The sequence below is a fragment of the Protopterus annectens genome, chromosome 2.part2 (genome assembly GCF_019279795.1).
Source record: "Protopterus annectens isolate FY-2018-M chromosome 2.part2, PAN1.0, whole genome shotgun sequence".
NCBI lineage: Eukaryota > Metazoa > Chordata > Ceratodontiformes > Protopteridae > Protopterus > Protopterus annectens.
Window position 1 is genome coordinate 160,750,072 of NC_056730.1, and position 16,388 is coordinate 160,766,459.

The 16,388-nt window shown below is 40.8% G+C and overlaps 1 non-coding gene across 1 annotated transcript; it reads left to right on the top strand.

Annotated features, from left to right (window-relative positions):
• Positions 1–16,037: 16,037 nt before the first annotated feature.
• On the top strand, positions 16,038–16,143 carry LOC122796088. The gene has a single exon (XR_006363922.1). It is a non-coding gene; the product is annotated as a U6 spliceosomal RNA (small nuclear RNA).
• The last annotated feature ends 245 nt before the right edge of the window (positions 16,144–16,388 follow it).

The following is a 16,388-nucleotide window of genomic DNA, read 5'->3' on the forward strand; positions in this document are numbered from 1 at the left end:
TACAAGTGAATGAAGCTACGAGCGAGAGGCATCAACATTAAGTGGAAACCAATGCCGTAAGGAGGTTGGAATGCTTAAATAGCAAAGAAACCAATGAAATAAGGCCAACAGAATATGGAGCAAGGAAAAGGAACAAGTCAGGAGCAACAAAAAACCCATTAAAATATAATGGAACTGTAACAATGCAACGGCAAGTCCCCAATTGAGAGAGATATTGGAAGATGGAGAATGGGGGACAGAAAAACAAAGTATGCCTTCAGTAAAGAGTCAACAAGCTGTGGATGTCTATCAAAGAGTTAATGAAGGACAACGAACCTGGGCCCAGGTAATAGCAGAGAGTGGACATAATAAATTTAAAAATAACTGGCAGCCAAAAAACGGCTTTGTGAGGAAAGGAAATCAGAAGTATTGGGGACGGAAAAAACAGTCATGGAAAACATAGGAACAGTAAACTTTAAAATTATTGACTTATCTACTTATGTTTTTTCAAGTCAAGAATGTTTAGCTCTCAGCAAAGGATGGAACTTTGCTCCAGCTCAACGAGCAAATAAAGTAGAGACAATAAATGGCCTGAGAGACGATGTCAGATTGTTAAATGTTGATGTGACGTTGAAAAATTATGAAAGAAGTAATGTGTTACTTTACAAACCAAGCTGTTACAACCCTCCTATATGTAAGGAGTTGGAAATGTTTTTGAGCATATGTGAAGCACAGATAATTGAAGTATTAGAAAAGAAGGCTGAATATAATTATTTTAATATTATGAAAGAAAAAGAATGCTTTAACAATTTGTTAGATAAAACTGATTTACTGCTGTTAAAAGCAGAAGCTAGGTCCTTGGTAGCAATGGAAAGGGCAGACTATGAAAGTAAAATGAAGGAATTACTAACAGATGTTAAATATTATAAGAAAATTGATATGTGAGAAGTAAAAAAGGGGTATGCATTAATAGATGCATGTATTGAAGAATGGTTCCTAACAGGTAGGATAGATGAGAGAGTTAGGAAGAGTTTATTGACAACTAACCCCAAAATAAGTAAAATATCAGGAATACCTAAAACTCATAACAATCTTAACAACCCTCCTTTAAGACCCATAGTAGCCAGTGCAGGTAGCAACACGAGGGCCTGTCAGTATATGTAGACAAGCATTTGCAAAAAGTAGTCTCTGTAAGTGAAACTTATATAAGAGATAGTTTTAACTTCCTAAATAAATTAAAAGAATTAAAAGTAGAAGAAGAGGACTTTCTTGTAACATTGGATATAAAATCTCTCTACACAGTCATCCCCAATGAAGAACGGATGGAAACTGTGAGAATTTAATTATTGAAATCAAAGAAATATTCAGCAGATACAATAGCCTTAATAATGGAAATGATAGATATAGTATTGAATTACAGCTACTTGTCTTTTTATGAAGAAATCTATGTACACATGAATGGGGTTGCGATGGGTGCAGCCCTAGCACCCAGCTATGCAAATATGTTTACGAATGGCTGGGAAGCAGCAAATGTATTAGAAAGTGAGTATATACAGTACATAGTTAAGATTGTGTGTTTTATTGATGATGTTTTTATGGTGTGGAGAGGAACGTTGGACAAACTAGAAGAGTTCATTAAGTATATGAATAATGTGTGTACATATTTAGATTTTACACACAGTTATAATAAAAAAGAAATTAATTATCTAGATGTTACAGTATATAAAGAGAAAGAAAGTTTGGTATCTAAAATCAATAAGAAAGAAGTTCAGAATAATAGTTATTTACACTATTCAACTTTGCCCCCCAAGAAAACCAAAATGAATATAATAAAGGCACAGTTAAGTAGAATAAGTAGCTTAACATATAAAGATGAAGATTTTCTAAATGAGGCGAAAGATTTTTGTTCTAAGATGGAAGTTAGAGGATATCCAGAAAAAGAAGTAATGAAAATATTACATGAACAAATAGAGATGAGAGAAAAAAGTAAAACAAGAAATGAATATTGTATGAAACACTATAAGTATAGAACAGCAATGACCATACACCATAGTGTAGATTCAGGAGCAATAAAAAGGGTGATAAATCGTAATTGGGGAGTGCTTAAAAGAAATAGTGAAATAATTAACAAAATAGGTGAACAACCAAAGTTTGTGCAGAAGAGGGCTAAAAGTTCTAAGAACTTCTTTCAAGCTAAACTAAATAAACCAAAGGAAGTAGCAAATAAGAGAGGGATGATAAGATGCTTTAATTGTAATATGTGCAACTTTTTATATACAGATTCCTCAGAAATAAAGGTGGGTAAGAATGTAGTTAGAGTTCCAGGTGTCTTCAATTGTAAATTTAAAAATGTATATTTAATAACCTGCCTAGATTGTAAATCCTTTTATATTCGCAGAACAACTAGAGAACTATATAAAATGATTTATGAGCACAAATATGCCATACAGAGAGGGGATGAAAAGAATGCTTTAAGCAAACATTATAAGTTAAAAAATTGTAAAGGAGAGTATAAATTCTTGGTAGTAGAGGCCCTTCCTAGTGATACTACTGTTATGAATATAGAAGAAGAGCTGGGTTGGCTAGAATACTTATGGCAGGTCAAACTTAATGCCTGCTTCCCACCAGGTTTAAATGATAGGGAGGAATTTGTTATGTATTTGAAAAGAAAGAGGCTCAAACATTAGTAATATTTTTAAAAATATAGTGTAGTAGTATGTTGGTGAAAGTGTGTTTCTTAAATGTTTTCAAATGTATTAAGTATTTTAGGAAATGTATAAAGTATTTCCTGAGTGTATTTTTAAATGTTTTTCTTAACGTTTTTGTAGTATTTTCACAAAGTTAGCTTTTTGGAAGTTGGAAATAAGAGGAAATGACATTTTAAAGTGAATGTATCATGTGATGAGTTTAAACCATGTGACAATTGAAGCCTTAAAAAAGGAATTTTGTAGATGTTAACCTCAATCTGAGAAAAGTCTCTGTAGAGGTGATATGAAAGTGCTAGCTGGAGGTGATTTTATTGTTTTATTAAAATGTGGTAACCTAAGAAGACACCGATAATTTCTTTCTTTATATATATATATATATATATATATATATATATATATATATATATATATATATATATATATATAGGTTCACTTTATAATCCTGAAATACCGAATTTCAGAATCTTGAGATCATAAAGCCGAAACCCCAGAAGTGCAAATTTCAAAATCGCAAATCCTACACTAACCATATACCACACACATACACATAAACGCACCTTCCCCCTCACGCAAACACACAAACCTACACTACATACAAGCAGGGGGGCAAGCCCCCCTGCACCCCCCTACTTAAATATACTAACTCCAAGGTCGCACTACACAGACAAACACACAAAAACACCACCATGCAAGAAGCTACATTGCCCTCACAAACACACATCACAGTAACAAAAAACACTGACACACACTAAAGCCCCTAACCAAAACCCTTACAGATAAATACTTACCTGAACTTCCAGCTATCCATTCACAAACTGCAGCACTGGAATTTTGAAATTTGCACTTCTGGTGTTTCAGAATTTTCAGCTTTTGGCTTTATAATCTCAGGATTCTGAAATTCGATATTTCAGAATTTTGGGATTATAAAGTTTTCCTATATATATATATATATATATATATATATATATATATATATATATATATATATAGATAGATAGATACAGACTTGTATGTGTACAGATATAGCAACACACACACACACACCTCAGACATATCTGCAGCTCAGCTCAGATGGCTTACTGGTAAATTGATGTGGCTATGGTGGGCAGGGTCCTGGGTTACACACTTGCAAGGGCTGATAATATATTTGCTGGCCAGAACAAGGGCTGTTTGATACTGAGTGATTAAGGCACCCATAAGCAGTTGTAAGTGGGTGCAAAATGGACAGTTATGTATGGTGTGATATTTGTGTTGTGAACAGATTGCCCTTTTTGTGTTAAGGTGAGAGTGGGATGTTAGGGAAGGATGGTAGGTATATATGGGGAGGTAGGTTGGTTCAGAAGACAGACAAGACAGCATACAGGGGTGGTATATGACACATGTGATGGGTAAACACCTTGGACAGGGAGGGGTATTCAGAAATTGTAAGCTCATGAGTCCCCAAATGGAAACAGTGGGACTGAGGTCCCCACCCATGGGCAGTCACCACTGCATCTTCACGGCCTTGAAGGTGGCTGTGCTGGGGCCTGAGCAGGAAGGACAGGCTGAACCTCTACTTGTGTCATGAGGGTCTCAAGGTGGTGTAGCAGATCCCACAGTTCTCTGCAGAGCTCCCTATGCACCAGACCCTGGACTTCTCTTCAGGTTATAGGATCCTGTCTATGCATGCTCCCGGGGGGAGGGGCAGGCACCATCCCCTGAGGTGGTTCCACCTGAAGGTAGTGCAGCGCCAGTAGATAACAAGGTCCTGGGTTGGGTCCCAGATGTGCTGTGGCCTGGTGCCATGGCCAGATGAGGTGGGAGAGGTGGTTTTGCTGGCAACAGCCTTCCCAAACATGCTATTGTGTTACAGTTTTAGAAAATATGTGGGTGGTAATAGTCAACACAATCCAGGATTAGTTATAACAGCATGCATACATATTCCCAGTAACCCAAAACACCAGATTTGGAACAGTTGCATAGCAAATAGAACACATGCATATATGGAACCACAGTGGCCATTACAATGGCATGCAGGTTACATTGTTAGCAACAGGCCACCAATGATAGTGTTTTAACATGGAAAATGAATAGAAACGCATTTCAATATTTGTTGCACAATAGGACATACATCCCAACAGTAGGTTTGGTGTAAATATACCTATTGATGTGTGTGTTCAGATTATTTTTGCAGATATGGTGGGGGGAGAGAGAGATGTCAATTAACAACTATTATATCCTTGCAGTATGAGGTCCTCAGACATTTTGTCCTGTTTATGTCTTGCAGGTACCATGTCAAGGGAGCTACTGCTTGCATTTACTCCACAGGTGAATAACATCCTCATCCACTTCATGGTGCATCACCATGGAACCCTCTTTGGGCATATGGCCATGATCTGCAGGAGAGGACTGCCCGGTGGAACGAGCTCATCCACAGGGTAAATGATGTCGACCTGCATAACCGCATCATCACACTGACCTCAACCGCCACGCCTGTCAGCCTGCTGCAGCAGTTAGGAGGGACCAGCCAGCCACAGGTGGGAGTCATGCCATCTAGCCCCCACTGTCACATGTTGTGGAGCTCCTCACAAGCCTTTGGGCACCCGCCCACCAGTCAAGTTAAGAACCGGAAGATAGCATTGTGGCGGTGGGTGCTACCCACACAATAGATGAGGAGTTTGCAGGGAAAGGCCCAAGGGCACATTAGTAGACCACTGTTGCTTATCCATCTTCATCTGTAAAGTATCTTCATGCATATGTCAAATAACAGTCTGTCACTGCAGTGTAGTAATGAATGTGATGTGCATACTCTGTAGTATTGTGGGTTTGTACTGTTGATGTACTGAAATGCTGCTCCCACCCTGTACCAATGCCACTGGTGTGACTACTGACATCACATCTGTCACACAACTATGTAGGTCCCTCTGATGTACCTCTGGGGCAGCCGCCTGTAGCTGGTGAGTATGGAGGTCTTTTTTTCATGTTTGCCAATATACCGGCCATGTTATGGCCATGGCATTTGCCATGCACACATTTAACACACCTAGCTATAATGCATGCTGTACATGTTTACTTATTGTTGCTGTTAACTGCACTGCATAACAGTGGTCACCATGGTGGCATATCTGAAGTGTATGTAAGAGTCCTGCAATATAACTAACAACCTGTCAGTACAAGATGTGTGGACAGAGATAAACATAATGGTGGGACAAATGGCCTACAGTAGGGACATGTCTGAATCATTACCCTTATACAGCGGATGCAACAGTGTATATACCAGTATTGCAATGGCAACTGTTACAGATCTACACAATGGCATATCACAATACCACATTCCACAACTTCTACAATTTGTAATGTGATCCTAACATGAGCACTGAATGTGTAAGATGGAATCCTATGTTAGGACAACAAATATGGGGAATACATACCTTAACAAACAATGGAAGCATATGTGTGCACACACTCCAAATAACATATTGTGGAAGCAGATTTTGAGGTACTGTAGCATTCACTTATCTTGAGTATGCACTTTCCATCAAGTATGGATCCTCAGTGTCACACCAAGTAATGGTCTGCTGTCCAAGAAGTATGTCCATGACATTTGCCTACTCACCTGCAACCGAGGCAGCCGTGGCTTGCACACTTCTTACAAACCATGGAATGGATCCCATATCCAAAAGGTAGGACTCAGTAGTGGGAGACGTATAGCCTTACCTTGCCATTGCATATACCATGGCAAACAGTGCAGACAAGCATGTATGTGATGATGAAGTATGGGACACCATTAATGTAGAAAATAAACAGATGCCCATCGAAGACAGATGACAACATCTGTTCCAAACTGGTCTTGGAAGCTGCCCAGACACATGCAGCAACACTGAGGGACTTGCATGAATGTCTAGCAAATACTGCCTGTGCAGTACCTATGTCGACAATTACCTGGACTCTGCATAAGTGTGGCCTATGGGTTAGGGTAATCATATGGAAGAGTTGTTCCACAGGAGACATCATCCAGGGCTCTGTACAGGTAGCATATGCATATCAAGTCTCCTAAAGGCATGTGTTGCAATGTGTAATGGTGCACCAAGTCCAAGGCTGAAACCTACAGACAGTATTAATAAAGACACGTGCTGCACAAGTAACATCTCACTCTACCTCAGGCCCACCATCCCCATTTGTACCTTGCTGGTGCCAGTGTACACCTTTAGGTTTGCTGTTCATTAGCAGGAACTACGCTGGTAGACATGTTGTTCTGAATTTGGGACACTGCAAAATCACACTCATGTGTGACCCATAGTTGTCAAGCATCTGCAAAAAGGCTGAGTATGGGGAGGGGTGTCATCCTGAAACACAACAGTAAACTGAAGTATACATCCAAAGCTCACTAAGAATGGCTGTATCTGAACACAGTCAAGGTCATGCATTGTGCCAGACATGACTCTGACTCCACAGCAATAGTGAAGGCAGTGTGTGACCTCCAAGAGCTGTGCACATGAGCTGACCTTGCAGTCTGGCAGAGTTGGGGGACATTTGTAGGGTGGAGTGACCAAATAATGGCAAGTGAAGATGGGCCATCCTAATATGCACCTTCCAGGAATAGTGACTGCTGTAGTTCATTTAACAGGTGCTGCAACAAACCATCATGTTAAGGGTGTGCACACTCATGCAACCCACATATTGTATGCATCCCAATCAACATCTGCACAACTAACACATTTGTTTGATACTGCATTTGATTGCACAGGTTATATGTCACATATCAGGTGTGTGTAATGTTAACATATGCAGTATTGTGGCCCCATGACATATCCGGAAAGAGGGTGACATGTCAATAAGGGTATGTACACTCCTCACAGCCACAGTAAGCTTTGGAGGTTGTCAGTATAATTGGATTTTATTGCTCATATATGCACTGCTGATGATGAGATCTGCAAATTGGACATCAGTCATTCACTATTGACTTCTGTCCTCATATTAACCCAGGTATGTGTCAGACAAACACATAGGGGCTGTGAGCAACAGCGCAAACATAACTGCCACACATATACACATTCAGAAATGGTGTGTACACTTGGGAGGTATGCTGCACAGTACATGGCAGGGTGCTGAACAGGTGCACAGCAATACTGTGTACATGGGTGCAGTGTGTTCCAGGGGAAGGGGCATCACATACTAACACAACTCATGCATCACAGAGATGTATAATGTTGGTAACAGGGAATGAGTATAGCTGCAATGCATGCTGTTGAGTGCCATATGTCATGCATGTTGACAGTTGGGTAATGAGAGGTCTGTGTAATATCTTTGTGGCACCTCACCTGTAAGTGTGTGCGCGCGTGTGTGTGTGTGTGTGTGTGTGTGTGTGTGTGTGTGTGTGTGTGTGTGTGTGTGTAGAGGTACGTCAGTACATTTTCTGTTTTCCCCTCACAGGTGGCGAGGTGGATCAGGGTCCCTCCTGCTGCAAACTGATGTTAGTGTTCATACAGACTCTGACAATGATGATAGGTATGGTGAGGCATAGGCGGGGTTGTCAGGGGCTGAAGCTGTGCCATCAGTTGACATTCCACTGTTATCCACCCCGTCCCCACACACAGTCACATTGCCTATACATACCCCATCACCAGTGGCCATAGATGAGGGACAGTTGGTGGGTGGTGGCATGGGACAGGACAGTGTGGTGACTATGGCAAGTGTGTCTGTACACAGCAGGCATAGCCGGATGACCGGTGAGGTACCACACAGGCAGATGTACAGAGGTGCTCATAGGTGGGCTGCTGGACATCATCCTCATGGCAGAAGTGCCACAGCAGGTGTCACCAGACACATGTTTTGGGCCATCATAGAGACACAGGTATGTATGGAACGCTATACCAGACAGGGTCTGAGGCTCCAGAGGGCTACTTATTCTGCTGTTATAGACAACATCCGTGATCTCGCAGATACCCACCATTATTTTGCAGAGGTTCTGGATAGATGGCTGGGTGAGATGTTGGGAATCCTCGACTGTGCAATGTCTGTGTTAGAGCATATGGTGGGAGTAGGGCGACAGCCATGTGGATGTAGGTGAGCAACACCAACAGGTGGAGGTCTACATGGACATGCAACAAGTCATAGCCGCTCCCATAGTGGCAGTACCAGCACCAGCACTGCAGGGGAGTGCTGTCCACACTACAACACAGCAGGCCATGTGCACGTGGCCCTGGCCGATCCCAACAGGGACCCGGATCCAGCAGAAATTTGTCATCATCAGGGAAGAGAACCGTATCTGGCCTTGTACCCGGTAGTGCCCGTGGAACCACTGGCAGGCATAGTTCTTGTGTCCATGGCCGGAAACGGTGAACTGCACACCCTGCCATGTATGGTCTGCAGCTATCTAACAACCCCTGTATAGTGCAGCCACATGGCCGAACTGTGTGCATACACACACACACACACACACACACACACACACACACACACACACACACACACACACACACACACACACACACACACACATCACCAACACAGCTAGGGCACCTCCATACCTAGACACACCACATCTGCACAGCCCAGTTAATAACGAAACCTCTTAACACACACACACATGATGTCAACCAAACGGCTCAGCCTAGGTCTCTGGCAAACTTACAACACACCCTGCGCATATGATGATACCTGTGCCATATTCCTGTCATCCATACCATTGATGCAGAGACAGGCTAATATGGGTCTGATGCACAGGGTGAATGTACTGAGGTGTAGCAATGTAATGCTGTATAATATATTTTCAGCAGGAAAGTTTAATGCTTACATGTCAGGATGTGCAGCTGTCCAGCCATGATGCATTATAGCTGTTATGAACACTGACTGATAGTGGTCTCCATAATGTATTCAGTTTGTGTTGTAGGTGTCTATGTGTCAGCAGGATGTTGGTCTGCTGTTGTTTCCTACAAAGGGTATTACACTGTGGTGGCACATTGACTGTGTCATATCCTGGGTACAGCTGAACACAAGTAACAGGTCTGTGTAACAGTTACTGCATGTACCACATGGCTGATAGGTCTGAGGGGTGTATACAGGTGAGTGTATGGTGGCTGATGTCAGCAGCCCTTCTACAGTGGACAATGGTAAGTGTACTGGGTGGCACACACCAGATGTTTGTGTATAACACACACACACACACACACACACACACACACACACACACACACACACACACACACACACACACACGCTGTGGTGTTGATATAATGCACAATGAATACTGTACACATAGATGCACTTAATTTTGCAATGAACCAGTTTTCGCCTATGTTCCACCAAGACATAATAGGCAAAACATCTCATCAACAAATAATCAGTCTGTTACTTTAATGTCATTGACGATGGTACTGGCAGGGTATATGTCCCCTTCCCCAATGTAGTGCAATCCTGTAAACATAGCAGTGCTGGTGTAGTTGGCACAGCCCTACACTTTGAAGGGTGTGGTGTGGTGTAGAGCTGCACATAGTGTAAGTGACAACTACTTAACCTGTTAACATGCACTGTACAGTATTACAGCAGACTAAACGTGGGGTACACACAACAATAACCCCAATGAGGGTGGCTGTGTCCACAACATTGACAGCCAACTATATATATACCAACTCCAGTATCACTGTACAGCTCTACAGTGGGGAAGAGGGCATTTACACATCTACTACTAATTTTGATGGAATGAATTTCCATGGCATGATTCCTTTGTAATTTTAGCATTTGCCAATCAGTTCTCAGACAGATGACCTCCTGGGACATGTATATTCTGCAAACTGAAGTAGATCCAGTCACATACATACACACTTACTTGGCAACACTGATAGTAAAACCCCTATGTAGGTACTTATTGCTACTAATGTGTTTGGCCTTAATTGCACACACCACACAGATTTTAGGATGAGGTGTGTTGCAAGTCTTTTAAGTGACGAACATCACCAGGCCTTGTACAGTATGGTAATGGGGATGCACTGGGTGTTAACAGACAATACATAATATGGCATACTGTCATATACACATTGCCAAACATATAGTCATAGACACATCTAAGAGACCTGGATTTATCAGTACTAGCTACCTTGTCAGTGAGTTTATTCTGTTACAGATAATTTGCACACAGCACATGCATCATTGGGCTGGATAGGGTACTCATTTACCTGTATGGTTGATGATGACAGTGGTCCTCATACAGTGGACCTTGGTACATGTACTGGGGGTACTGTGGTGTAAAGACAGTATACCCAGCACCCAAACCTCACATTGGATATTTTACTCACTGAACCCTGTGATAATACTCTGACATACCAACAATCACACATTGACCATGACTGTGATACAACCCCTTGTCTATCTCATCAGTGCTACTACAGGGATATGCATTTATTGCACATGCCACAGGGATAGTAGGGTGATGGTTTGTCATGGCTCTCCTAATGTCAGCAACATCACTATGCCTTATACTGTATGGCCAGGTGTATTTTATTTGGAGAATGTGGCCTCAGATTGCTGTATCCTACAAATATACACACTTGCACACCTACACAGACTTGCCAGGACTCAGAGGGTAACCCATGGCTACCTACCCATTTGTGCAACAGTGTTGTGCTGGTACTGCAAGCTCCAGGTAGCCCATAGGGTAAAGAGTGTAAAAAGGCACATTTAATGTCCATTACAGCAGCAGCCATTTCTAACTAGGGCAATGGGGGTGTAGTGTGTGAGAAGGTCCTCAGGGTATTATCAACTGCAGGTTTACAAACACACAGACAATATTATTCTCAGCAATGTACTCTGACACATTTGTCAGTACTGGGGTCCATAGGTGCAGGTGTTCCTAGGTGTGTACCAGGATATTGTCCATGGAGAGATGAGCAGAGTAGGGAATGTGGGTACAGTGGTATCATGCCACCTGACATTTGTTAGCAGGCCATCTATCAGCTGATGCCACGTGAGTGATCCTCATGGTGACAGTTAAATGCAACATCCAATCATTTGGTTGTCTCTTGCAGAGGGCCAGTGAGGTGTTTCAATTGACATGGATGCAACATATATTACATAACATGGCCAGTGTCTGGGTTGGAGACCTGTAGCCAAGCATGTTCTGTGGACTGTGGTAGTCTAGTTGAGGTATCCATGGCATGTGGTGCATACAGGATGGGGTTTCCTAGCTGTGGCATTCATAACACAGCTGGGCAGACATGTCAGTGTCATTCAAGCATAGATTGCCTGTGAGCAGCCAAGATGGATACCTGACATCTGCACATCTGTACAGAGGACAGACAGAAATCAGCAAGCCAACAAGTTATGCATTAGAATTAATGTTTTGACAGATAGATGTCTGACACTGATAGGTATGCCATTACTGCATGACAGCAGCCCTCAATGACATGTCCTAAATGCATAGTAGTCTACAGTTAATATCCACATATCAGATCAATATCCAGTAGCAAGTACTTAATAACACACAGCTCACACACCAAGAACACAATAGTCAGTACTCAGAGTCCATCTTTGCATACAGGGGTGTATGGTTCCAGTACTACAATCTGCAAATCTTCTCTTACTTTGGAAAGCACTGTTAACAGTATTAACGTAATGATACACTACATGCAAGTGTGACTGCATATAACTTGAGATACTACCCATGTATGAAACACATACAAAAGAAAAAGATTGTTGTACTAGCCATATATACTCAGGTGTCCCCGACAATATACTCACACCCCTTGCTACTATGATGACAGCACATAGAAGCATGTTATGTACATGGAATTAAATACACTTATTAAAGATGTCATTACCCTGCTATTTTATCAGTCTGGAATATGATCACTGGTTACCAAGACTAAGCTATGCTTAGCAGGAGTAAGCATTGCTTAAAGGAACACTATCTCAACTGAAATTTCAGCTACCTGCCTCGGACCGAGATCTAAACATTGCCAATTGCCCTCCCACTTTGTGACATCACTTTTGATGCACTGGACAATCCCACCCATGTTATCAGGTTTCTTTAAAAGTTTTCTTTATTCCCTGTCCCAGGTATGTTTTTGTCCAGTAGAATGAAAACTTCTGCTATGTGGTTCCGTGCAGGATTGCAATCACTGTTATATCCTACATAGTGTCTTTTCCAGACTGAAAGTAACACTTTTAATTATTTATAAATATAATGTAATTTCATTTGTTTAAAATCTGTGCTATTGCAGTACGTGTATACTTTAGAAAGGGCAACGGGCAAGAGAGGGAGATGCCATTGGAATATAATGCAATTTCTGCGGGCCGATATTACTGATGTTGTGTTTACTATTTTTAAGTTAATAGTTAAGTTGATCTTCACTTCAAAAGTACTTTCCTGCTCATTTAATTTTACAAAGTGGTAAGGTGTGGTCATTACATACTAGAATTTACAGTCTGTGCTGATGTCTAAATGCCGCTTCATAAATGTGGTATGCCGCTTTGTAAATGCCGGTTTGTAAGTGGCAGTATATAATGAAATAACTGAACTTGCAGTTACAATTGCAATAATTTTTTAAACATTTTGTGCATAGTAAATCTAGTAGTTCTTTGCAGCTTGCTCAGACAGTAAGGTTCATTTTTCACCACTATTATATTGATCACTAAGTTCTTTGTAATTCATTGATTTTACTGCAGGAAAGTAACAATTTCTGCAATGTGCCAGTATATGCCCCCTCTTGATTTTGCATGTGTTCTTTGCTATCATATTCTGCAAAGTACATGAGAGACTGCTGGATTACCAGTCCCATCCAGGGAAAAATTACAGTAATATAATTTTGCTGCTGTTGTGTATTTTTTTTTCCATTCTGCAAACTGCTTTGTAAGGTGAAATACTCTGGTCAGTGATAAGGAGCAGAGAGTACTGCCTCCATTGGTGTTCTCTGCCTACATGCTATATTTCTCAGATCTAGTCACATTGGGTTTCTTTTAAGTTGCTTTGGCTATTGTCAGTGAAGAGTATGTTGTGCATAAGTAAAAAAAAAAAAAAAAAACAGTAAAGAAAACATTATGTGAACCCGGACATGGTCTCCACAAATGCAATAATAATGCAGTTAAATTCAATAGTAATTGTTTTTAGCTTATCTTTTCTTGATTGGATATTTCCACTAGGTTAGTTTTTTTTTTCAGGAGAGAATGACATTTATCCAGTTTGGCACAGGATAACTTCCCCTACCTTTTTGATACGTGCCATGGGATATTTTATATCCACCTGATACAACCAACTCAAGCAGGTATGACCTTGGTCTAACATGTCATCAGAAGGATGGCACACTCAGTAGTGCAACCCCCCCCTTTTTTTTCAGGGGGAGAATGACATTTATCCAGTTTGGCACAGGATAACTTCCCCTACCTTTTTTGATACATGCCATGGGATATTTTATATCCACCTGATACAACCAACTCAAGCAGGTATGGCCTTAGTCTAACATGTCATCTGAAGGATGGCACATTCAAGAGTGCACCCCCCTCACCAGTGCTGCATTGCATGGTGTGAGAATAGATCCCACAGCCTTGTGGTCTTCCTTCCAGAATCAAAGGTGCAGATGCTACTTCCTGTGCCACTGACCACTTGTATTCATCGTGACTAAATGCACCAACTCTTTTCTTCAGATTTACTTTCCATTAATTGGCTGCTTGCAATGATATATACTCGAGTTAAAAAAAATGATCATACAAAACACACTGGTCTTGGGCAGCCCCCATGATATCAGTTTGAAAGAGAGCCATTCATGCTTCCATCAGCATATATCACTTGACTGAATGAATGACCCTACCTACTGGCTTTTGTCCTTGAATCACATATCTGAGGCTGTAATTGTTGTAGATGTATGCATGACTGTGCATCTCTTTACTGATATGTGCTAGCAGTAACCCTGCCCCTGCCCAAACACCAGCCATATGCATTACTTTAGAAAAAAAAACATTTATACAGGAATAATACTATACAAGGCACTTGGACACATAAGGGCACACACAACACTAACAATTTTCCCCTTGCATAGCCCTTATTCTAACCCTAACCAGCAAACGCGCACATACACACACCAACCCCCAAAACTAACCCATTTAACTATATAAAACACATTCGTGGCTGCTTCCCACTCAAAATCACACATGCACAACATAAACTATCCCCTTAGCTAGTAACACTAACCAGCAAATACATTCCTACCCCAAAACCGATCCACTTGCCTGTTTTGGAAAAAAAGATAACTTCTCAGCAACACTCACATTTGGAAAACTGCATGTTCAGTAAAAACACTAAGCAATTCACTCAGCCAAACAAAGACCATTGGCCCATGTGAACTGCAAACATGTATAGGCACCCTTTTGTACCTGGTAGACTAAATGCTAATAGACTGGAAATGTGTAACAGTGGACTGCCGTGCTAGCAATCATCCAGACACACATCTTCATGCATTTCACAATATTTCTACTTCTGCATTACAGAGCTATATTTTATTTATTTATTTATTTCACATTTGTTAACTGGGTTAGTTCAACTGAGTTTGCAAACAAACCCATTTTCAGTGGAGACCCGAGCGGAAAAGCCCCAGAAAACATAAGTAAAGATAAAGTGACAATATACAAATAACAATCACAATACAAAATAATTTTAAAACAGAAAATGTTATTAACTATTTGCATTGCATTGCATTGATAGTAAGCAACCCATTTTCAGTGGAGACCCAAGGGGAAAGAGCCCCAAGCAAACATAAGCAAAGATAAACATACAGGACAAAAATATAAAAAAATAAGTGCAAATACGAAATTATAAAGAGAAAAACAAAAGAAAAAAATTATGAACATTAAGATTTGCACTGATAGCAGAGGTCTAAAATTTACTGCATATGAGAGTAAAAACAAAAGGATAACAGTTCAAAAAAGGACAATGTCTAGACATTGATAGGAAGTGGGGGGAGAATATTGTGGGGAATGGGAGGGGGAGAGAAGGAGGGGGCTATAGTCAAGCTATAGTAGTAGAGCTGAGGGTTTAGGAGGTTAGTTTAAGCAGAAGTTAGATATGTAACTAAACACCATTTTGTGTTACTAAATTTAGCAAAGTGAGCCTTCCACTATGTGGCAGTGGAACCATTTTTTAAAGTTTTGTGATTTAAGCAAAAGTTGTTCATCCAAATTATTTATAGCTATGTAACCACAAAAAAAAAAACATAAACACGTGTATAATACATAACAGAGACATGCATTTTAGAACTGGGGAGTTGGCATAATGGTTAAGGTGTTTACTTCACAGGCAAGAGGTACATGGTTTGATCCTTACAAAGGAAAATTAGGTAGACTTAAAAATGGTGCTACAATGGCAGCTTGCCAATAATTGTTATTGTGCTTTCTTTGGCAGCACGTGAACTACAATGAGAATGAGACAGAGGATATTAGCATGGCCCAGAGCAAGGATGACATGCAAATTCAAGAAGCATTCCATGTTTTGGCTTCCCATCCATGTGTAACAGAGTTCATCCTTAACCCATTTCTAAGTGTAACTTTGACAAATAGTTGTGAAACAGGAAATTCATCCCTGGTTTGGCATCTATGTCTTTAATGGACACAGGCACCTGTAAATGGTTCATCTTCCAGACCCCTACTTGTAAATGTTTCATCTCACAAGCCCCTGTATACATTTATGAAGGTTACCAGCAATTGACAGATTTGGGGTGCAATGTTAGGCTTGAAAAG